This window comes from Topomyia yanbarensis, chromosome 2, assembly GCF_030247195.1.
Source record: "Topomyia yanbarensis strain Yona2022 chromosome 2, ASM3024719v1, whole genome shotgun sequence".
In the NCBI taxonomy this organism is placed as follows: Eukaryota; Metazoa; Arthropoda; class Insecta; order Diptera; family Culicidae; genus Topomyia; species Topomyia yanbarensis.
The window spans coordinates 26,109,310-26,133,074 of record NC_080671.1 but is presented as its reverse complement, the minus strand read 5'-3'; the positions used below and the strand labels follow the sequence as shown (position 1 = coordinate 26,133,074).

Here is a 23,765-nt window from a genome sequence, read left to right as displayed (position 1 = left end):
TAAGAATAGGACATTGTAGGGGCAGATTGGTTTACAATCTTTATGAAGAGGAATCCTCCGTTGTTTATTAGTTCTCCTGAAACTACTCGTCGTGAATGGTTCATGAACCTTAACAGAGAACGAACCATTTTGCGATAGACTGCACGCAGAGGCCGACGTGCTTGCTTTGCACTCCAGCGCACGGAAACGACCATCAGACTGGGTCGGGCTGGCTGTAAATGCCTTCCCTACAAGCGGGCGGCTGTAGGCCAACGGTAATGGAGATGACCCAGATAAATATGAATCACCGTGACACCGCACAGCAACGGTTGTGGCAGTCTACAACAGAAACTATGTGTGACGTCGCTTTGATTGCAGAGCCGTGTGAAGCTCCGTTACTGACAATAACTGGGTGCAGGATAGATCGGGATTGTCTGCGATATAAGTTATGGACAGATTCTTCAGAAGTGCTAGAACACTCATACGAGTGCTTCGTAATCGTCAAAGTCGTGGATAGCTGTTACACTCCTCCAAGGTGGACAGTGGAGCAGTTCAGCCTAATGCTGAAGCAGTTAACCGAGCAGTTGATCGGTGGGAAACCGGTAGGCATTGGTGACGATTTCAACGCCTATGCTATGGGGTGGAGCAGTATAGTAACCAACACAAGAGGGTATATCATGCAGGCAGCTCTAGCGAAGTTACACGTACGATTGTGCAATGTAGATTCTGTTACCACATTTCGAAGAGACGGGAAGGAGTCAATCATCCAAGTCACATTCTGTAGCCCTTCACTGACAGCGGACATATATTGGAGAGTATGCGAGAAGTATACGCATAGCGACCAACAGGCGATTCGCTAACGTATAGGTCAACGGAACCCTACTGCAGCACAGAAGGATGACCGGCGAGTGAAATTGGAAGACGAAAGCTTTCAACATGAGACCTCTTCGGTGAGGTATTTCGGTCGGACGGCGGGACCGAGAACGTGGTTGTGGTTGATCTAGCAAGAAGGATTGTGAGTGCTTGTGACGCTATAATGCCGCAAAAACTGGAGCTAAGCAATGGAAGGCGCCCAACTTTCTGGTGGAATGAGACCCTTAGTATGTGTTACGATGTGAAAGTAAACGAGGTGTTATCGTAACAAACACTTTATTATATAAAACATTTAATTAAAAAATATACGCTTGTGTTCAGCCGGCTATGGATGTCTGACGTCTCTCTAGCCGGTGGTATTGATCACATCCGGTCGGATGACAACTGCTGCTTGACAACTGTCGGTTGGCAGCTGTCGGTTGACAGGCGTGAGCGTGCGAAGAATAGGACCGCACTCCAACACCTCCCCTTTTAGTAGAGTTGGTACGGCTCGTAGTGGATCGGTACAAGTCGCTGTCTCGAAGAGCGACGCAGGAGCGCTTCATCTGGGTCAGGTCCCCTAACAGGAACTCGTGTACGACGTTGCTGGCTAGCCGGCTCGAAGAGCTCTCGTAAGAACTCTCGCTGCAATTCGTTCAATACTTCTGGTTCAGCTGGCGGTGGCGCTGTTACCGTGGTAGTGGCATCTTCAGACGGCTTAATACCCCAAGCGCCTAAAAGAATATCAAGAGGAATAGTCTGCTCCACCCGATCTGGTACTTCATTGCAGTCGTCATAGCGTTTCCGCAGCTGATTGTTGTGTGAGCGGATTATTCGTTGCCGATCCGGGAGCCACACATTATACATGACTTGTCCTACGCGTTCCAGGATCTTCCCAGAGACCCAGCACCAGTTGTTGCCTTGGTGCACTTGAGCATACACTTTGTCTTGCGCGTCAAAGTTCTTCTCTTTCTCACCATGTTTTGTGTTGAACTGTCGGTTCTGCTTGCTGTTCCCTGCCCTTCTGTTCAGTAAGGGGAATGGGCACGTTGTGCCAGGTTTGTCGAGGCACAATTCGATTGTAAGTCAGTGAATGCTTGACGCGCAAAAGTGCCTGAGCCGATGGCAATCACTGTCAAGGATCAATCTAAGACTTTGAAATGGAAACATGTACCTCATTAAAAGCAGTTTAGTTTACATTGTCATAATTTGCCAACTGCTTCGGGTCAATAAACTATAATATAATATAATTAAAAATACTTAATATTCAAGTGTGTATGTATCACAAAATATGACTAACCATGTTCCTGTTTCATGTCCGTTGAACCATACTGAGTGGCCAAAATAACTTTATTTATCCATAACACTCACCTTCTTCCTTTCTCTATCGTTTTAGCTTTTTTTTTTTTCTTTGGAGAATGGGACAAGTAATCGGATAAGGATTTATTAGGGCTTAATGAAGGCTTAAAGATGTTCAAAAATTCATGCATGGGATTATTTAGAGTGAACAAAAAGATGATGGTACCTATATATCGCTGATCGAAAACCCGCAACCATATGCACACCTCAAGCAATATACGATCCCACAAAGCTGAGAAATAAAATATGTACTGCTAGTGTCGCACAATTCAGCGCCTCCACCGGAAGGCTAAAAGAATCCACATTAACATTCCCATAAATAAGATCGCCATTGAAGATATCTTCGTCTAATCTATCTTTCATGTACGAGCGGAATAACCCCTGAAATCGTGGACACATAAGAAACTCACTAACAGAACGGAAAAAGGACTAACAAAGAAGAAACAAATAACAAAGGGAAGCACCAACTGACCCAGGACAGGCGGAGAACGCCGACATAACCGGGGATTAAGGTAACATCAAATGTCCTAATCCACTCGTACTTTACAGAGAAAGAAGGTGAAATCTAAAATGGAATCTATACTCTCAAAAGAACAAGGAATGATAAAGTGGAAAGTGGAAAAATAGGCGGTAAATACTAGCGTCAAGGTAAATTATGAAAACGGAAAGGTAAGAATGCATAACCAATGGTAATAATAATAATGTTACCAAATAGTACCAAATGATATTTTTCATATTGAAAAAGGTGTTTAAATTGGCGCCCATGCGCTAATTCGTCCTAGTTTAAAATTTGGGTTGAGGGGGGCACGCATTTTTGGCCTAGGGCAGAAATGCCGATTAGACCAGATCTACACCAAAAATATACTATAAGGAAACTACTAAATAATAGTTTTGATTGTACGAACTACACTCGGCAAAATATTATTACAGAATGGCAAAAATCGACCGATCGCAGTAGACGATGCGAATACGCGCCGAACCGAAATATTTTTCACTCTCTCTTGTTCCTTCAGTTTGACAGCACGTAGTCGAGATTCCGTGCGAGTGGATTCAACCGGTTGAGGGTTCGGCCAGTGATGTGGTAATTGTTGTCGACTTCAATACTCCTCCTCAACGATTGCCAGCAACCAGACCAAGCATCGAAGAAAATTTTTGCAACTTGATCCTACCCAGCGGTTTGGTAAGTGCATAAGCTACCATCTCCTCAGTAGGACAGTAGACCAGTTTCAGCACACTGTCGTCGTACAATTGCTTCACGGAATATTTCCTGGTTTCTATGTGCTTCGATCGCCGACTGATTCTTTCTGATCCAACGAACTTAATGCATCTTTGGTTGTCCTCAAATATTACAACAGGATAAATCTGTGGTTCGCCAAAGTCTTCAAGCAGCTTTCGAAGCCAAACTGCCTCTTGACTGGCCTCGCTCAGAGCAACGTACTCAGACTCCATGGATGACAAAGTTACGCAACCTTGTAGACGACTTACCCAAGATATCGCTGCACCAGTATACAAAAAATCATTTCCGGTTGTTGGCTTCCGGGTTTTGTCATCACCAGCACAGTCCGCATCGGAATCTGGCGCATACCGCAATGTACAACAAAGCTCCAACTAGACTCCTGTATTTGGTTGCCCCCTTCAGAAGTGGATTTTTATTGTCAACCTTCGTGAACCCTTCCTCCATTGGACTTTTAGCGGCTTTAGCATCACTTAACCCAAAACGCTGAGCCACGCGGTCGATGTATCCATCGAGCGATATACTATAGTTTCCATCCGTTCTGGTAACTTCCTGGTCCTAAGAAGAAGCTCAGATCGCCAAGGTCCGCCATCTCAAGCTCCTTCCTCAGTGATTCATAAACAATTTCTATTTCAGATTCACTCTCGCTGCCTATCAGAATATCATCCACGTAGACACGCTGTCCATCGATGACCTTCGTGTAGAAGCACGGATCGGCAGCACTTTGTTTGAAACCTAGGCCCAAGCGAACGGGACGTAACCGATGGTTCCAACACCGAGCCGACTGCTTCAAACCATAGATGCTCCTCTTCAAGCGACAAACCGACGACTCCTTGCCATTGATCTCGAAACCAGGTGGCTGCTTCATGTACAGCTCTTCTTCGATTTCTCCGTTAAAATGCTTCAGAATTAAAATTCAGAATTTTCATTTGCGACGGCCAACAGTGTTCTCAGCGTCGTTTGCTTGGTGACAGGAGCGAATACTTCGTCATAGTCTTGTCCAAATTTCTGACTGAAGCCCTGAGTTACCAACAGCGGCTTATATTTAACCACCTCACCTGCAGCATTCCGCTTTATCTTGTATACCCAACGACATCCAACAGATTTCCTGCCATCAGGTAGTTTCACGAGATCCCACGTACCATTTGTTTTGTGAGATTCCATTTCAGCTTCCATGGCACTTCTTCATTCAGTATATTTCTCATCAGTCACTGCGTCCTTGAAACTTGCTGGTTCTATCGGGTCGTGAAGGGATACATTGCCTACAGCAAAAATCTCTTCGATTAGCCTTCTCGATGCAGTACCTTTATTCGACCGCGACGAACGTCGTGAAATTTCATCCAGAGGGAAACCAGAGAAGGGTGAACTCGCATCAGATACACTCTCGTTAAACGAAGTACCTGGGCTTGGGCTCGGCTCATCCCGTTCCTCAGACACAATGTTGTCATTCGTAACAACCGGCGATGTACCCGAACTCGCCGCTTGTTTCGAAGTCGATTCTAGAGACAACACCACCATTCTGTCTTCTACCTGTTCAGCAGACGCTTGCCTCTTCAGCGGTCCCTGCTGTATAGTCGACGAGGAATACTCTGCCTCAGCAACTGAAAGATCTCGTATCCGCTTCGAATCACTCGAATCACCAGACTCCAAAAATTTGACATCCCGGCTGATTGTGATCATTTTTCGGATCTAGGAAACGATAAGCTTTTTGTCCTTCCGCGTATCCGACAAAAATCATCTTTTTCGCCTTCTTGACCAGCTTCAACCGCTTTTCTTTCGGCACATGGACGTATTCATCCGATCCGAATGTTCTCAATTGGGCGTATGACGGCTTCTTTCCGTGCCACAGCTCGTACGGCGTCTTCTCGACGGCAGATGTTGGTAAACGATTCTGCAAGTAGTTGGCAGAGCAGATTGCTTCATCCCAATATCTTTTGTCGAGACCCGACTCCGCCAGCAAACACCTCACCATTTCAACTATATACCGATTCTTCCGTTCCGCTTTCCCGTTTTGCTGCGGCGAGTAAGGTGCTGTTTGCTGCAAAAATTTAACCGTTCTCCGCTAGGTACCCTTTCAACGATGCGCTGGAATACTCGCCGCCTCCGTCGGTTCTAATCACAGGTGGAGCACGTCCAAAATGGGTTTTCACCATTGCGCAATACTTACGATTCTTCTCTTTAGTGTCTGACTTTGCTTTCAACAGATACATCACTGTATAGCAACTATAATCGTCCACCATCGTCATGTAGTACCTGTATCCACTAGGCGTGGCTTTCTCCATTGGACCTCCAAGATCTGAGTGCACTAAATTCCCCGCTGCTTTGGATTTGCTGCTGAACTCTTTTGGAAACGGTATACGACTCACCTTCACAGCAAATACCACAAACTGAATTTCACACTGTTTCATTTTTAGCCCGAAACCCAGTTAGTTCTTCACGGACAACCTTCGAGATTGCTTCACTGTGTCGATGTCCAAACCTTCGATGCCAGCTCCGGATGCTCAACGTTAGCCGCATATACTTGCTGAGAATAGTGCTATCAAGCGGTACAAGCCACCACTTCGTTCATCAACCAGCACAGCTTCCTGACCTTTCAGCACTTTACAACCAGCACGATCGAACAAAACATTGTACCCTAAGTCACAAATTTTACTCACCGATAGTAGGTTGCCTGATAACGAAGGAACATGGTACACATCATTCAAGGAAACATTCATTCGTACACCATTGCCAGTGACCGACTCAAGCTTTCCATTTCCAGCGCCGCGGGACTTAATCTTCGTTCAATCGGCTAGACAAATTTCTGGCTGCTTTGCTGAGCTTACGTCTTTAAAAATATGTATGTCATTGATCATGTGAGACGTAGCAACGGGGTCCAAGTACCACCGGTTTGCGCTAGAGTTCGTCGCAGCCATCAGACATCTCTATTCCATCCGACACTTCAGCAGCTTTCCATCCACCGATTTTTGACGTAGGACTTACGTCTTTCTTTACTATACTGGGTGTCATCTCAAAATTTTCAAAACGGATGCGTTACGTAAACGTTGAACCTTAATAACTTTTCTCCTACTAAAGGAATTACTAATATTGTTTCATAAATCGAAAGGAAAACGTTCAACGTTTGCTATTGATACCTCCTTTGCTATGTAAAACTTGTTTAAAAAGTTCAAACACTACTTTTAATGCGAATCAACATTAACGCTAGAACCTATAAATATGGGTGTCACAGTTTTTCTTAAAGCCAGACGTGTCTAAGCCACAGAGCAGAACACACGTACGTGTGCTGCTCAACGAGAAGCTGCATTTGGACCACCAACCAAATCATAGCTACTGCCTTATCGCTGCCAACCAAGAACTGTCGTCGCCCAGCGTGAAATTCATCGCTCTCAGAAGTGGACAGAGTTACTAATTCGCAAGCTGCTCTTCCAGTGCCTGGTCCGTGAGATTGCACAGCATTTCAAAACCGATCTACTCTTCCGGAGCTCAGCCGTAATGGCCCTCTAAGAAGCCAGCGAGGCCTGCCTGGTTAGTTTGTTGGAAGATACCAATCTGTGCGCTATCCATACCAAGCGAATAGTCATCATGCCGAGCGGGAAACGGCGAAATAATATTCACAACAAACGGTTCTTATTAGGACCACAAAATCGTACTCAGAAGAATTACAATTGAAATTTCCATTTCGTGCTTTGGAAAATAGCTTCCCTCTTATCGGGTTAGTTATTTTCTATAATAATATCCGAAAAATGAACGATAAAACTAATAAACTGACCAATTGGACGGAAGCAAGAAAATACCTACAAAAATTTGAGTCAGAAAAGTGAAGAAGTTTATAAAAGAGATCGCATTGCGATATACAATGCTCATTCGATGTGAGCTGCGAAAGGGGAACGTTCGTGTATGTATGCAGCAGAAGCGGATTCGGTCAAAGTTCGAATCGTTAGAAAGGATTCTCGTCTGGTATCACCAAAAATAGTTATCTGCAAACCGTTCTTATTAGGATGAAAACATAATGGAGAAAGAATTGAATTAGAAAGTTCCATTTAATAACTTTGATTGAGTTTGCGCATGTCAATTCTTCTGTATATGTACCAGTGATTCATATAAGCAAATATTATCAAATTAATCTACAAACCCGAAGGTTTTTGCAAATCCCAGAAAATCAGTGAATGTGGCAATCTCATGCGACATGAAATTTCCAGTAAACATTCATTCAAAAAGTGCATTGGTTCAAATTATCCATGAATGTCATATGATATGCCCAAGTTTAGTCCTACGTTATGTCCCGGACATTACCCACTCCTAGTTTTTTCTTCTCATGCCGCTCTTTTACTACCTTTGGACAGTCACGTCGAAAATGTCCCTCTTCCTGACAGTTGTAGCATATAAGTTTCTTCTTTTTTTCTTCGACGCTTTAGATTGTACACTTTGCATTACTTTCTCACCGTGCACACCACTACCGTTGCAGTCGAGCCGACGTCGCCACTCTTCCCGCAGCATGCTCTTAACGAAATCAACCGTTAGTTGATTTTCCGGTTTATTTTCAATAGCATTAATCAAGTTGCCATACGATGGCGGGATGCTCGACAAAATCAGCGCCATGAAAACTCGATCCTTTAGACCTTCTCCAATCACCTTCAAACGATTTTGTAATTCGGTCATCTCGTTCAGGTGTTCGGGAAGATCGCCTTCTTCCGACAGGCACAGAGAACACAGCTTGCGCAACACATGAAGTGTCGTCGACAAGGACGATGCCTCGTGAATTTGCTTCAACGAATCCCACATCTCCTTTGCCGTCTGCTTCCGGATGATATGAACTAGTTAACTGTCCTCCACAGCCAAGCCGATCATTGCGCGAGCTTTCCCATCTTTCGAGAACCAATCGGCCGCCGGCTCATCAGGCTATGGATCAGTGACAAAAGCCAACATTTCCTCCTTCACAAGAAGTAGCTCTAGTTTGAACTTCCAGATCGAGTAGTTCTGGTCATGCAGCTTCTCCAACGAAACTTTGTGTCCGCCATTTTGTTCACTCGCGACGCAAAATGGTTCGTTCCAAAAAATAAAAAGAATTAATAGCCTATAATTTCTACAAATTCCGTGTTAGACTGGGCCCATAACCTATTGGGCTGAGCTATCAGGTTCAATAATAACTCGTATTTGGTTTGATTTAATAATAGCTTTGATTGTACGAACTACACTCGGCAAGATATTATCACAGAATGGCAAAAATCGACCGATCGCAGTAGACGATGCGAATGCGCGCCGAAATATTTTTCACTCTCGCTTGTTCCTTCAGTTTGACGTAGCACGTAGTCGAAATTCCGCGCGAGTAGATTCAACCGGTTGGGGGTTCGGCCGGTGATGTGGTAATTGTTGTCGACTTCAATAATAAGGAGGTGTGCCGAAAAGCAGACGCCAATCCCTGGGACGACGCGTACCAAGTCGTGATGGCAAAAATAAACGACCCGTCGACGCCAGCCGAAATGTGCCCGGGCAAACTGAAGATCATCGTTGAGGGGCTCTTCCCGAAGCACGATCTATCTACCTGGCTACCTGGAAGGAGCGGACGATCGAAAGTGACTAACAATGAACTTGCAGAAGCATCGAAGCAACTGAAATCAAAGAAAGCTCCCGGTCCGGATGGAATACCAAATGTGGTGCTGAAAGCTGCTATCCTGGCATATCCTGGCATCATATGTTCAGGATGGTGCTGCAGAAGTGTCTAGATGAAGGCAGCTTCCCCAAAATATGGGGGGAACAGAAGTTGAAGCATCGGCAGTGGATGCAATTCGGGCAGCGCTCTAGAGTACTGAGAGGTCATCTAAACAAAAGCAAAAAGGAGATAGATACTGCACTGTGGTCATGATAGATGTGAAGAATGTATTTCACAGCGCCAGCTGGGGAGCCATTGCCGCAGCGCTTCACAGAATGAGTGCCCCCCGATTATCTAGGCCGGGTCCTGAGCAGCTACTCCCAGAGCTGAATGCTGCTGTACGAGACGACCGAACACGGTAGGCGTTGATTTTTGTTGTCGTCTCAAATGCTAAACGCCGAAATTTGTGATCACAACAAACCCGGTTGAAGAGCACGGGTATAGTTTCAGCCGAGAAGTCATTTATTATCGAGGTCCATTTCCTCTTTAGACGAATCATTGTCAAGGGAAATCATTTTTGCGCGGGTCAAGAGCTCGATGATGAGAGAAAGAAATGGGGACGGATATTTTTCCATTAAAAAATACGATTTCGGTTCAGGTCGCCGCAATCGACTTTATTCAGCCGACTCAGGCACGTAGCCAGAGGGGGGGCTAGGGGGCTAAAGCCCCCCCCGAAATTTTTCAAAAATAAATTTAAGAAGCAACATGTTTTTCGGTAACTCGTAAAAAAATTGTATCTTGTTTGGTTTCAACAAATTAATGGGAGAATGGTGAGGAAGATTACTATTTCGAGCCACCGAAGACATCGGTCACGATATCTACTCAGTATGCCGAGTCTGATAACACACTTCCTTTCATATTGTGTGACTCGTCGGAAGAACAAAAGAAACTGTTACTTTAATTCTTGCTGGGGTGATCCGTCGGATGATTGAATCGCAGAAGCAAGAAGTGGTGCTCCAGCCAAACGTGGAGGCTATTGACTTCCGGAATTTTTGTATAACCGAATTTCATGATGGGAAATATTTGCTGAAGGTGAAAATAGAGGTTATGCTTACGAACTTCGCCTTTAACGAGTTCTACCTTGTCAGGCATTCAGTACTTATGTTATTGAACAAATAAACCCAGGCGAAACCAGTCATTTTGCAACTTGTAACACGTGGTTGATTCTCATATATATGGATGATGAGAAAATCAATGTTCGGCTACAAGATCTGATACCACTTACTTGAACCGCGGGCGAACGACCAGGAGGTTAAAGCCCCAATAAACAAACTTAACTTATTTGAACCGTGGCCATTAAAAGATTCCTGTCACATTTGGAAAAAATGGAATTTATTATAAAGGACACATCTAGGAATTAGACGGGCAGGGTCAGCTAGGATTTCGTCCTAGCTGACCCTGCATGTACAAAACGCAATGCGATAGTATCATTATACACGTTACATCTTTGCACATCCATAGTCTCCAATACGATTACCTGAAAAACAAACAATTGCCAAATTTGTGGCTGCTGTTCATATAATATTGACGGCAAAAACTGCGTCTAGTATCTCAAAATTAACAGTGGACATGGCAGTTACCACGATAATAATACGGAAGTGTACATGATAGATATGAACGACCACCAAGACGCGGTTGGTTATGAAAAATATTTCTCAGTCAGTAAACAGGTCAATCGCACGAGATCTGTTGGACAACCATTAGCGTTTTATCATTTTCATTGTTTACATCGTGGAAATATGTTAAACGCTCAAGGCTTCATTTAGCTAACGCATTGCACCGACTCAAATAAACGAATTATATAATAAAAAATTGGGAGTTTCATAGAAAACTGAGTATAAAAACTGTCCCAAAATTTACATTTATCGCTAGTAATGGCATCTAACAAAACTCATTTTATGCTAGATATTGGCCTGAATAAAGAAAGTTAGTTAAATCATACGCAAATTGGATTTTTGTAATAGATTAGAGCACTGTACGCTTAATATAAACGTCAGGCATCTCACTCAAGCGTGCTAAACAAAAACATTTCAATTAGCTGATAACATAGTTGTAGCCGAGACGACAGTTTTTTTTATTTTCGCATCATTTTAATGCAATAGTATTTCTATTGACACTCAATTTCATTTTATGTGAGGAATGCTGGCCGTATTGAAACACTGTTAGTCTGGAAAATCGAACAATAAGCAAGAAAAACGTGAAAAAGTAAACAATCCAAAAAGTGGTAAACCAGCGGTTTTCCTGAGGTGTTCATCAACCCACGAATCGTATATTACTAATTTTGTTTATATGAACGTACACAGTAGCGGTAGGACTAACTGACGTGACTTACTTTCCTTCGGATGTCAATTGATCAATTGATGCTAAACCACATATTAGTCAATCAACCATAATAAACTAAATGTTGCAACCACCACCAGCATTTTAGTCGCTTTCGATGGTTTATAATTAATGCCTATGTAAGTTTGAAAACGACGTGTCGATAGATTGATCAGACATCAGTAGGTTATCACGGAGAGCGACTAAAATGTTGTAACTAGTTGAGTCTATAAGTCAATAAGGTGGGATTATTGTTTCGATTTCATGTTTTCATTATATTACAGTCTTTCGTTTTATTTTTGGTCTTTATGGAATAAGATGATAAGACATCACGGAGAAAAAAAGCAAAAAGGAATCAATAAATTGAAATCGAGGGGAAGTAAGTGCGATGTATTCCCTTCTATGTATCGAAATTAAAAGATGCTGAAATTATTGAGCTTGTTCACATTTATAGTTTCTAGTTATGTTGTCAGCAATGAAGCATTTAGTAAAATTTTACGTAAATTAGATGATAGTAGTAACTGTGTTAAGTGATTTTCATTCGATTTGTGGACAATTTTCTTGAATAGATTAAATTCCGGGCAGTTACCTTTAGTTGATTAAATCATTGAAATACATAAGTCATTCCACGTAAGTTTTACAACCAAAATTTCTATTTCTTCCAAAATGTTTTCTTACATTCTTTAGCTAAAAATAATTGACGCGTATTTTTTGGTTTGGCTTAATATTATATTTTTTTCAAGTTATTCGCTTTTGAACTTTTGAAGTCTATAAAATTGAAGATTTTTCAATCTCTAACTCGGAAACGACTCGATATATGAAAAAAATATTAAATAAAAAAAATTGCGTTTTCAAATAAGCTTACCAAATTAAATCACAATTTTTTTGTTATATAACTTATGAAATTTGCAATTACTTGAAACAAATTGAATTTTTTTAAGGTTGGACCAAATTTTTTATTTATTATTTTCTTTAAGTATTAAAATTATGTTCAAAAGATTGTGTAAAAATTTGGCAGTGGAATTCTTTGCGAGATATTACAATTATAAACATAAAACAAGGCAATTTTACACTAAACGCCCAGTGAAAGGCCTGTTATAACTGAAATATCTCGTAAAACACTTCGAGTTCCATTCTGAAATTTTCACATAATCTTCTTAATATAGTTATGTAATCAAAATAAATTTGATTTCGGGGGACTTTAAAAAAATATATGCTTTTAACATTAGAATACCCCCAAAAAAAGTCTTCAATTTGCAGAATGCGAGTCATTCCACGATTTACAACTATAATTTTAGTTCCCTCCAGTCTTTTTGCATTCTTTAGCTGAAAATTATAGACACGATTTTTTTACTTAGGCTGAATTTGATTTTTTTTTTTGATGCGACTTTCAACGAAATAGGAGGAAAACACAATTTGTTCCGAAGCGCCATCTTGTAGGCAGATAATCCCCACCAATAGCACACAAACACGCTCCATAACAAATTCCTACTATGCATAAATTTTTACGGCAATTGGTTAAGCCGTTTGGGAGTCCATAAATCATATACATACAAATATCGACTTTTAATAATATAGTGATTTTTTAAAGTTTTATAAATTTAATAGAATTGGACATTTTTCATTCCCTGATAACTGAGAAACTATAAGATTTCTGGAAAAAAGCATTAAATAATAAAAGCTGCGTTTTCGAAAGATTTCGGCGGATTTTTTTTTGTAATATTTGTTTTTGTTAAAAAATTTATGTATTATGCAAATATTAGTAACAAATAATTTTTTTTTCAGGGTAGAGCCAAAAAACCTTTTAGCTTTTTCAAATAGTTTATAATTATATCGAGAAGATTGTGTACAAATTTCAGAAAGAAATTCGAAGTATTTTACGAGATATTTCAATTACAATAGGCCTATCACTAGGCGTTTGCTGTAAAATTGCCTTGTTTTAAGTTTATAATTGTAATATCTCGCAAAGTATTTTGATATCCACTCCCAAATTTTTGCACAATTATTTTAACATGATTCTTAATATTTAAAGAAAATAATAAGTAAAAAAATTGGTCCAACTTAAAAAAAATTAAATTTGTTTCAAACAATTGCAAATTTCATAAAGAAATTGCATTTTTTTTTCAGTAAGCTCATTGAGTACACAACTTTTTTATTTAATTTTTTTCATATATCGAATCGTTTCCGAGTTATAAGTGATTGAAAAATGATCAATGTTATAAACTTCAAAAGTTCAAAAACTAATAACTTGAAAAAAAAAATCATATTCAGCCAAAATAAAAGATACGTGTCAATTATTTTAGGTAATGAATGCAAGAAAAAAAAAATTGGAAGGACTTCAAATTTTGATTGTAAATCAGACGCGGAATGACCCATATATTTTGATCCTATTGATCACCAAAGATCCTCCTTCCTAACTGGGGTATGTCAAAAAATTATGTTAGCATCTAATGCATATGCATTAGAACTGGTAATAGTTATAGGACGCCAGATCAAGAAAATAGAAGTTGAACCATCTACAATTCGTTTGCTAAATCAGAAGATTTTGTGCAAATTTCGACATTCTCTTCGATCGAACATTTTATGGATATTTTTCTACTCATTTCGATTTAGCGTCTTCTACACCTTTTAAACGTGTAGCTTAGAACACCTTGCGTTTTCCAGCACCGTCAAGGATTGTCATATTCGGTTAGCGCATAAATACTGAGAACTCTAGAATATCCATTGTTGCAACGAGAGTAAATTGTAATTTGTAAATAAAAATAAATAATAAAAATCAAATTTAACATCAATAATGTACTACAGTCTTTCTTGTGACAAAGAACATGGATTGTCTTAGATTTGGCTTTTCGTTTTTGTTTCTAGTGACAATATGAAGTAATTAGAACTAAAAGCTTTATGCAGGGGCGGGTAAAGCGTAGTTGGTAAATCAATTGCCTTGTACGCAGCTCATCACGGTTCGTTCATCAATCCCGCACATATGGGGTTAGAAATTTTTCTAAAGAAATTTTTTTAACCCAAAAAGAGGCGAATAACCTCTATAATCGAAATTAAAAAAAAGCTTTATACAATAATTTTTTAAGCCCCTCCCGAAATAAACTCCTGGCTACGGGCCTGAGCCGACTGAACTCCCTTTTAACAGCAATTTAAAAAGAATACCGTAAAATGGTGTAACATTGATCAATTTTTCAAAAGTTTTTCGAATAACTATCTTCAATTAAAGTCGATGTAACTGTTTGCATTTTTAAAACAAGTATTGGTATCCATAGATCGAAAATGTTCAAACTGTTAGGTATTTTATTTCGTTTTACTATAAAAGTAAAATTGCTTTGTTGTAAATTTTCATTCGTTGTTTTCGGGGTAACTTTGATCAGCAAAATCTGTGTATCGAAATGAGAGATAACACTCGAAACGTTGTGTAAATTTCATATCCGTAGGAAATTGAATGGCCCGATATTGTGTCGTCTCGTAAGAAAACAAAATTGCCTAGAAGGATACAGCCAACTTTTATCGAACATTTCGGGAAAATAGTCTTTATATTTTGTTACGATAATTTTGTTAAAGGGAATCATCATGGGCCTTATTCTCATAGTCACGTCACTTGGTGACTAGAAGGAAATTTCTTTCTAGTCACTAGGTGACGTGACTGTGAGAATAGGACCCCATATCTTTCGTTAATGAAAAAAGTCTCATTTGATCAAACTTACTCCGATGATCAAAGATATCCCGTTTTACGGTATTCAGAACAACTACTTTTACACAATCAGCTTACAAAAATCGGTTATAAATCATCTTATTAATAGTTACACGAAGCTATTGATATTAGCGAAAAAGGCGATCGAAAACAAACTAGCAAATTTGACGTTTAACGTTTGAGTTGAGAACATAAATGAGCAGGGTCCCAGTGAGCAAATTTTCTGGCAGAGACCGCTCTGCTAGATTTTTGTAAGTCTTGGTTTGGCAGCCCTGTCAGATTTCTGCGCGTATCTTGTCGGGTTAGTTGAGTTAGGGCGAACTCGGTTTCGCTCGCGTTTTCTGGCAAATTTTGACAGAAATCGAGCAAAACCCTAGCATAACTTGGACATAAACTGTGCAAAGATCCTGGCAATTCCTACCCGGTAGAATTTAGCACGAATCGAGCAAAACATCTGACAAAGATGTGGCAGGAAGCGTGCAGAGATCTTGACCGTACATTTCTGACTGGATTCTGGATAAAAGTGAGCAGCATCGGTTGGTTTAACCGCTTCTGTCAGAAACGGTTGTTGCATTTGAGTGAATTCTTTGCCAGAAGTCTCGCACAAATCACGCAAAATGCTTGCAGAAACTCTGCCACCATCAATTTCGCTTTGCTCAACTTTTGCTAACTTTCGGCTTGCCACGCTGACCGGGGTATAGGCGAGAGCTGAAAAACTTGATGTTAAAATCAGTTAAGTTCTGACGGAAAACGACCCAAAATGCTGGCAGGTTGTAATTCGTATTCCGGCTCTAGTGACACAATCAATTCTAGTTAAAAACGATTCAGACGATACATCAGTTTCCGTCAACGTCAATGGAACGTCACCGTTCTGTCAGGTAAGTTGAATACAGCCTTCCCATGAACATCGACAAGTTTGCACCCGTGTACAAAATTTCGTGCACGCGTTCAACCTCAAACATGCTTTGCCTTTGTGTACAGGTTCGCATCGAACACCGAACCTAAGCGAACGATGTGCAAACTTAGGTTTAAACACCGTGTACGTACACCGAGTGCGTACATAAGAAAGGCACACACAAAACAGAATGAGTCAATGCTAGTGATGATGGATGGAAGAAAGAGAAAACTAGTATCAAGAACCTGTTTGTACGAACACCGCGTACGTACATGAGGTTCGGTTGTGCAGATGAACATGTGCTCGTGTTTTTGGTACGCAGTGTTCGAGTTTGCACACGAAATGATGGTATAGGATGAGCACAGAACTAGAGCAAACATGGTGTTCGATGTTCATTTGGGAAGACTGGTTTAATACTTTTCTCTTGTGCCCGTTCACACGTGCCGTACGTCAAAACGTTCCGTGCCGTTGATGTTGTGTGTGAATGCCTCCATTTAACCGCATGTAGCTTATCCTGACGGAACGGTGACGTTCCGTTGACGTTGACGGAAGCTGATGTTTCGTCTGAATCGTCCTTTAGAATCGGTTGTGTCACTGGAGCCGTAATACTCGGCCCTATTCTGCGCGGCGAGTGAGGTGAGACGCCAAAACTCACTTCGCTGTCACATGACTTTTGTCACCCTATTCTGCGAGTCGAGTCGGGTGACGTGAGAGGTTCATTTCCTAGTGAGTGACAAAATGAACCACAAGTGACTTGGTGTTCATTTTGCGAAATGTCAATTTCAATGTTTTGATTTTCTTTTACTCTTGTGCTCAATAATTTAATAAAATATGCCAAATTGTAAATCGTTTTCGTATAATTAATATAACGCGTAAGTAGTAGTTTTTAAGGATATCATTGCTCTTGTGATTCAACTTACGCAGAGCATTAAAAACCAACCGCTTTTTATTTTCAGAAACTTCTCTATTCGGCAATTGTAGAACTGGTTTTTGATGCAAAACGCCCTTGATACTGTCTCCGCTGTCCCATCCCAACGACCTTAGAGCGGAAGTACTTCGTACGCATTTACATCTATCATCAACTGAAAGTTTAAATTTGTTCCTGCGCCTAGTGATTTTTTTTGCGTCAGGTCGGAATTCAGTCGGAGCGCTGCATTGTTTATGGTGATATGTGCCGAGCAAAAAGACAACTGTGCATCGTCACCGACCTGAAGGATATGTTAAACCAAATAGAATGCCCGTTAATGCCAAAATCATGTCCGGTGTATGCGCCGAAAAATTACTCGATGTGCTATCAGGAAATGCAACATGACAAATCAGTGTACATACTTGCTCTACTTTCGACAAACAAATTCCAGCCACCTTGAGTTCAATGCACAAATTTTTCGTTCTAAAGTGAGGGTGCAAATTTCTTTAAGGTTAGAAGCATCTTCGAATTATGAATCCGCAAATCCGACTTGTGCAATGGCAATAGTGACGGGAACACCATCAGGATTATGTTTCAGAATATTTGGAAGATGCACAACTACTCCAGCAAGTGAATAGCATAACTTTACCATAGTGGTGTTGATCAAACGGGGTTTACGTGCTCGGTGGAATTAAAAGTAGACTATTACATAGACTACCAAATCATTAGGATCCGGATGTTGAACTATCGGAGCTATGCCTGTTTGTCAGAACATTGGAAATGCTCACCATCCCAGCTCGCCACTATTTAGTGGTCATACTTGTCCTCGAAGATGAACAAACGATAACTACTGACGATGATCAATATTTTGTGATTAAAAATGTTCTCTGCTAGATAGTAATGTTCTATTTGTTTGTTTGGATTATCTTCTGCTTAATTGCAGCCGGGATGCTAAAATTGGTCAGATGATAACAAAGTAATGATTTAGTGCTTAGCTACGCAGCCAAAATATCTAAATGAAATACAATCCTTTTTAAAACAAAATGTGTCAGTTTATGTGACAAGGTCAGATGTGGGAGAAATTTTTAACTCTTGCGACCGGGTGGGAAGTTTCCGACTGAAGATGTTAGATGCTTTTTCACATTTCCACTGATTAGATAACATATTTCTTCAAGGAGTCGGTGTACGATTTTATTCCTCGGAGTTATTTCCGGTTAAAGACTTTTCTGTAAATTTCAGGTTATCATTAACTTCGTTTAGGATAGCTGCCCGTAGTTGCGCTTCGCGATTGACCGAATGAGTGAAAATGCATTACGGACCAAAAAATAATGCTTGTGAGAAGAAAATCATTCTCACTACATGTTTCACTGACTCAACTTTTTATTAAATGGTCAAGGGATGTTAGTTCGACACTTGCTGTTGATAGAGACTACCTCTGCATCTTCAGGAGCATCAAGGAGAAGGAATTGTGTTAGTAGGAAAGGGAAAAGATATGAAGACGGCTTTAGGCGATTAGGTTTCATGGATATTTCCTAACGATTGATACTCCAAGTGACTTGGATAATACCGAATTTGTTCGACTCAAAAAGTTCAAGGAATGCGACACTGAAGAAGAGCTTAAAATCGCAGACACAGAGACGGGTCAGAGCCATTTAAGTTAGCTCACAAAGCATACAGAAAAGCCCTTCGATCCTCTGAGCGAAGTGGTTAGAAAAGCCTCACCACAAATGTCTCAAGTTCCAACGAGACTAATAGATTAAATAAGTTACATTAGAAATCGAAAGACTCATGTCAGTTCGATTAGACCCCTTAATGATGAATACTCATCTGACGAAGAAGTAGTACTCAACTTTCATTTTGATACACGCTTTCCAGGTTGTACGAAGTCATTACCCACGATTGCCCCTGAGTTCTTTTCAAATAGTTCTGATTCTTGGGCATTCGATCAAATGGGCGATTAAAAGTTTTGCTCCGTATAAGTCCCCAGGAAAAGATGAAATCATTCCAGTGCTATAACCAATGAGCACTTAAGCATATTTTGAAAAAAAAGTTCTTACTTCTAGACTAGCAACAGGATACATTCCAAAAGTGTGGCGAGAATTAATTGTAAAATTCATGCCTAAAGGTGGCCGTGTTACTTATAAGGAGGCAAACAGCTTTAGACCGATTAGTCAAGCCTCCTTCCTTTCCAAATCAGTGAAACGTTTAATCGACCACTACATTCGAAATGTTACATTAGGCGAGCACCCGTTGCATGCCACACAACATGGACATCAACGGGTGAAGTCTACTACCACCCTGTTGCACAATGTTGTCTAGAGAATTGAAAAAACTTTCGCGCTAAAGCAATTAAGCTTAGTTGATATTGAAGGTGCTTTTGACAATGTGTCTTTCGAATCCATTTTGGAACCAGCACGAGGTCATGGAGTATCTTCATATATTACGAACCAGATACACGCAATGCTTAGCAACCAACATCTGTGCTCATCGTTATGCCAAGTAGAGATAAGGAAACTTAGTGTCTGAATGTCATCAATGCGGTGTACTGTCGTCACTTCTATGGAACTTTCTCACCGATGGCTTATTAATTTGATGAGCTTGGATTTCCGACATATAAATGCCTGCCGCCCAAAAGGGGTTAACCTAGAAAAAACTCATAGTAAGAGAACTGCGGAGAAAAAAACAGCATTTTTGGCAACGTATGCCCCGGCATTGTATGGCAACACGTCCAATGTTATAAGGATAGGCAATGTTCGATTGGATTCGTTTTTTGACAGCTAAACACGAATCCAATCGATCCAAAATGGAGTCTCCGCAGTTCTCTTTCTAGAGTTTTTCTAGGTTAACCCACATTTTTTCCGAAGTTGGCATTTTTGCATATTTTAATAGTGATCCACGTGGACTGGAATTTGAAGTTTTTAGATTTTGTACTATTAGCAGTGAAAGTTGATCATGGAGGTAACCCTAGGTTCAATCAATATTTCCGGAATTATATAACAGACTCGTACGAAATTTCAGATACGTCTATGGCGATAATATACCTTTCATTTGGGACTAAGTTTTGTGAAAATCGGCCAAACCATCCCCGATAAACCGATGTGGGTTTGTTAATGTTGATAGATGGCCCCTTTCCGGCACACTTCCGGAACTGTCTATGATGGTCAATGTAGCCAATGAGACTTCGGTTGGCCCTCAGTGACCTAGCACTATAAATGCAAGTTGTTTGACACACATTTTAGCGAATTATTTAACTTTTTTGCATTCATTGCGGTATTGGGTTGAAGCGGAATTTTCTATGTGACCGCGCGCCACAACCCGTAACTCCGGAACTGTAAGTTGAATCGGAATGAAATTTAATAGCGGTTTACATAGTAGTTTAAATTTTTATTTGAGACCAAAGCTATTGCAATTGGTCTATCCATCTCCGAGAAACCGACGTAATTGTTATTTTAAATTTGGATGTTTTCGCCGGGGCCTCCAGAACCGTCGATGAGGCTAATGTAGCCAAAGAGTCTGTTGGTGACCTAGAACTACAAATCCAAGCAGGTGAATCATAGTTTGTAAATATCGGTTCAGCTATCTCGAAGAAACTGATGTGGACATTTTGTTAATATATCCACACATACACACACAAACATACACACATACATTTTGCGATCTCGACGAACTGAGTCGAATGGTATATGGTAGGGGAGAAAGTCGGTCGGAATCTAGTCGCTAGGGCGGCGCACAGTGGCTGGAGGCTGGCCAAAACCTCAAAAAATTATTTTTGAAATATTGATATTTTATATTTTTCCTAAATTTCTCATGTATTGAATTATGTATATTCAAAATATTATGATCATTGGGTAAGAACAAGATTTTTAACATGAGTTTAAACGTGGCAAAGTCCGGACTTTTTAATGATTTTTATTTCCGAAACCACCATTGCTCTGTTCACTTCAAATGCATGTTGCTCTTTTGACTTTGGTCGGATTTTAGCACAACTAGTTTCATTGTGTAGAGGAACGAAAAAGCTTGGTTAGCGAATAAAATGCATTCGGTAAATTTATTTGGAACTATGACTTTTTTCGTTTAAATATGTTTGAGGTGGTCAGATCAAAAATACTTTTTTCATTAATGTATTCTGTACAAATTTCGGAACGGTCACATAGTATACATTCTATGGTATATAACCTCTACTTTTCGAATATCATAGTCTCGTTCTGCGCCTAGGTGCGCAAAAAGGTTTAAGGAGATTTTGAAGCTTTGTTGCTGATATGGAGGCGCATGGCGTTTTGTATAAAATAGTTAGACAATATACAGTAAACCAACACGTTATACAATGGATTTAAAGTAGTGTTCTTCATTTTTTATGATATTGCTGACATTGGTGAACAGTAACGGAAAATCTATCATGAAAACGGGATTATAGTTATAAGAAAGGTGCAATCCCGAATAGAAATGTACAGTAAGAAAACCATGATTTTCACTGTGACAGTACAGTAATTTTACAATAATTTACAGTAAATTCTAGTGTTTGGCTATAATACAAAAACAATAAACTTTAACGTCTCTACAGTAAATTTCAATGTAAAATCGACTTTTACAGTAAAAAGAGGGGGGGGGGGGTGGTTATATATCTTAACATTAAAAAAATCGATTTTTTCCATATATTTTTTCTCGAAAACAGTAAAATTTAATGTGAATTTATTGTATCAATTTTTTGCTGAACAGTAAAGTTGATTGTTACATTACATTTTATTGTAAATCTACTGCGAGAACACCACGTCCAAAAATGTTAAAACAGTAATAACTTTAATATTTATTGTTTTATGATTGTTTGTAGGGTAAATGCTATTGTAAAATTCTATCCGGGATACTGTAACAAAAGCACTGTTTTGAGCGTTTACTATCCGGGATGACACTGTATGAAAAAATGCATTTAATATTTTACGACTTTTGACATAAAAAATGAGCTCAGCACCTCAAAATTAGCATAAATTGTAATTTTCAGCCAAATTAGTTAACATTTCAGGTTTTGTCCGACTTTTGTTTTAAGATCCGCCACTGTGCGGCGCTGTTATCAACTTTTTAATAAAACTAGATATAAATGTGGTGTCTTCGAGAAAGTTGTACGTCCTATCATTTTTTAATATACTTTCATAATTTCAAACTTTGTAGGTCCTGTATGTTTTGAGATAGAGCATGCTTTGGTTAAATTTTACTTAAAGATTTTTTTTTATCAAAAATGTGCCATTTCTCAAAATTTGTGGGACCTACAAAACTAGTATCTTCAGAAGATATACTTATAATTACCTTATATACAACTTTGTCGTAGACATCATCTTTCTATGTTGTTTCATTAAAAAGTTGATGACAGCACTACCCTAGCGACTGAATTCCGAACTAATATGAAATGATCAAATACAGCGCTAGATACCATGCAACAACTTTGCCAAAGACACCATAACTCGTAAACAGAGATAAAAAAGTGAAAATTCTTGATTACCACCTTTTGGACGTTAGATACCCCCGGGGTTTCCCTTCTCGAACTACGAAAATGCTCGTGAATTAAAAGGTGGTTCATGTAATGATCCTATTTTTTCTAGACAGCATGGGTCAATGAACTACTAATAAAATCGTGTATTTTTAACAATGTTAATTAGAAATTGGCGTATTTTTTCTCTATTTCCTGTAAAAAATACAAAATGTGGGTTAGCCCGTTTTGGACGCCAGCCATTCATATGGTTTCACCGCTAATCATTTGTATACGGGGACTCACGAAAGAACAGCACAAGTAAAAAAACTGAGTGAGTTTACTGCTTCAATGAATTCAATGTGTTGAGGACTTTCATAGAGACTTGTAATTGAAACTTTCAAATTTGAACATTTTATTTCAAAAACACGTTTGTTTCTTGATTTCTGGAAAAATAGTTTCTCAAAGATAAGCCGACTACAGTCGTGATTCGCTGGTTGGGCCACAGCCTCTGTTCAACTAACAAACTTGATTCGCTAGTTGGACAGACTGACAAATGTCAAATGTGACTCTCCAAAGAAGACATTAGTAGTGAGAGATTTTGATGTTCAGATGCTAGCGGAGGTCCAACTAAAAAGCAGTCAAGCTAAAGAGTGTCGCACCAGCGAATCACGACTGTATATAAAACACGAATTCTTGGTCATTAATACTTTGATTCCGTATGAATATAATACTTACAAAAAAAAAAAACAAAAATGTTATACTTATTAATTTACACAAAAAAGACTATTTGGGTCATTTTTGTTGTTCTCTTTTATCTTGAAACAAGCTGTTTAGAGCAGGGCCGTTCTTGCACTGAACCCCTCATATTTCAAAATGCAAGGAACATCATATGTTAATGGATGCTGTTAATGAGTTCTACATCCTTATTAATTTTTTTCAGGTCAGAAATGTATAGCAAGAATACCATAAACACAGAGAACAGACATCCACGATCGAACAAGTATATTAATAAAACGTGTGTAAACATTTGAATTTATATACGATAAAACACTAGCGCCGCCGCACCAACCTATCCCAACTATCCGTCAAATCCATTCCGAAACCGGTTCGAAATCCTGAATGGATTCAGTATGGATTCTGGCTTCAAGGAAACAACCGATTCCGGCTCAATCGGTTAATGCCTTTGAGATGGAATTCATACTGAATCCACTCAGAATTCCGAACCGGCTCCGGACTGGTTTGACTGGGGGGAGGTATAACCGTCAATTCAGTCGAACTCATCCGCTAAAAAACATGACGACAGTAGCGCACCTGGTGAAGATATTCCAACAACCTTCGAAACCGTTAGGGATTTTTACACAAGTTGAATGGTGAAGATGAACGTCTGTTCTCTGTGCCATAAACATATCTTCAGC

At 39.7% G+C, this 23,765-nt stretch overlaps 1 protein-coding gene across 1 annotated transcript in view; it reads right to left on the bottom strand.

The window, feature by feature from the left end:
• Positions 1 to 23,765, bottom strand: part of LOC131681499 (stress-activated protein kinase JNK-like) — a 38,446-nt gene that overhangs the window by 8,525 nt on the left and 6,156 nt on the right. The gene's annotated exons all lie outside the window — the stretch shown is intronic.